At 39.3% G+C, this 1,975-nt stretch overlaps 1 non-coding gene across 1 annotated transcript; it reads right to left on the bottom strand.

Annotated features, from left to right (window-relative positions):
• Positions 1 to 228: 228 nt before the first annotated feature.
• Positions 229 to 366, bottom strand: LOC119938177. The gene has a single exon (XR_005454360.1). It is a non-coding gene; the product is annotated as a small nucleolar RNA SNORA7 (small nucleolar RNA).
• Positions 367 to 1,975: the final 1,609 nt, after the last annotated feature.

Raw genomic sequence — 1,975 nt, 5'->3', positions numbered from 1 at the left:
TGTCTTGCCTTACACTGTCAAGTCATCTCCAACCGAAAGCAACTCCAAGGACACATCTCTCCCAGAATGGCCCACTCTCCATCTGCAGTCATACTGGTAGTGTATCCGTAGAGTTTTCTTGGTAAAAATACAGGAGTGGTTTATCATTTCCTTCTTCCGTGCAGTAATTTTGAGTCTCCACCCCCTATTCTCTCCCATGCTGCTGCTGACCAGCTCAGGGGAGTTTTGCCTTGCAGCAGATTGCTTTCCACTCGCTAGCCTCTGCCCAAGCTAGGAATGGAATGGATATGCCTCTGCTTGACTCTCCTTCCCATAGCCGACACTGGTAGAGTATAGGAAACTCTCCAGGTGTGATCCTGAGAGGGGACTGCTGCTGCCATTGCTATTCCAAACAATTACACCAGATTTCTGGAGGAAAGTTCGTGCAAAGGCTTCGGGAGAACTATATTGAATTTGACTTAACTAGAGAAGCAGCGTGGCTCAGTGGAAAGAGCCCGGGCTTTGGAATCAGAGGTCATGAGTTCAAACTCCGGCTCTGCCAATTGTCAGCTGTGTGACTTTGGGCAAGTCGCTTCACTTCTCTGGGCCTCAGTTACCTCATCTGTAAAATGGGGATTAAGACTGTGAGCCCCCCATGGGACAACCTGATCACCTTGTAACCTCCCCAGCGCTTAGAACAGTGCTTTGCACATAGTAAGTGCTTAACAAATACCAAAATTATTATTATTATTATTATTATTATTATTATTATAACTGTCTACCTAATTTCAGGGAGGATCCCAGCATATATAGATTACTGAAATAGTATTCAGTCAGCAAATATGATTATTTTATTGCAAGCTAGCCATTTATTGCAGGCTACTTATGCCCATTCTCAGTACTTAATCAATCATATTTATTGAGCACTTACTGTGTGCAGAGCACTGTACTAAGTGCTTGGATATATACTTATATATAATATATATACTATATATACTTATGCATATATAGTTATTTACTTAGGTATATACTTTGATTATTTTGATCACTCTTCTTGAAAATATTTTTATGTTTGTCTCCTTCTTTAGAGTGTATGTTCATTGTGGGTGGGAAATATGTCTTTTGCTTTATTCTTCCCTAGCATTTAGTTCAGTGCATTTCACCCAGTGGGCACCGTTCAAATGCTAGACTGTGAGCCCACTGTTGGGTAGGGACCGTCTCTATATGTTGCCAACTTGTACTTCCCAAGCGCTTAGTACAGTGCTCTGCACACAGTACGCACTCAATAAATATGACTGATTGAATGAAATGCTTTTAGGAGAGCTTTTCATTTGAAAAAATGCAGTTTTCATCACACACACATGCACACACATAATATGGGTGTGTACTGCATGCATCAGTCTATCAATTGTATTTATTTTCCAAGACCTTAGTATAGTGCTCTATACACACTAAGTGATCAATAAATATAACAATGAATGAATGAAGCACCACTGTACAGAGCGGTGAAGCAGTGCTTGGGAGAAAACAATGCTCTTGGTAGACACCATCTCTGCTCTCAAGGAGTTTACAATCTAGAGGTATAAACACCAAATAGTAAAAAAGAAACTACTTAAAATGATACTGTTTACCAAAATTCTGTGATGACTCTTCAGTCAGAGAAAGTTGTGCATAGCATGTGTATCTGAGGATAAAAGAGGGCATTAAGAAATAATTTACCATGAAGTGGCATACGGTTTCTCCAAAAATTTCTTCGATTAGGTTAATTGCTGAAAAGAAAAATGTAAAAAAGAACAGTGGTCCTAAGCCTGAACCCTTTCTAAATGAAATACAATATTTTCAACTTTACAGAAACCAAGGTTTTTTGCTATCTTTTTCCCTTTAAAGACAGATTTTTGGACAGTCTGCCTTTAATTTAAATGAACATACCAGAAAGCTTTGCAGACCACCTTGTAAATACATATCCTCACAACATGAGACCACAGAGATTAATTCT

The sequence above is a fragment of the Tachyglossus aculeatus genome, chromosome 1 (assembly GCF_015852505.1).
Source record: "Tachyglossus aculeatus isolate mTacAcu1 chromosome 1, mTacAcu1.pri, whole genome shotgun sequence".
Classification (NCBI taxonomy): domain Eukaryota; kingdom Metazoa; phylum Chordata; class Mammalia; order Monotremata; family Tachyglossidae; genus Tachyglossus; species Tachyglossus aculeatus.
This window is presented reverse-complemented; position numbering and strand designations above follow the sequence as displayed.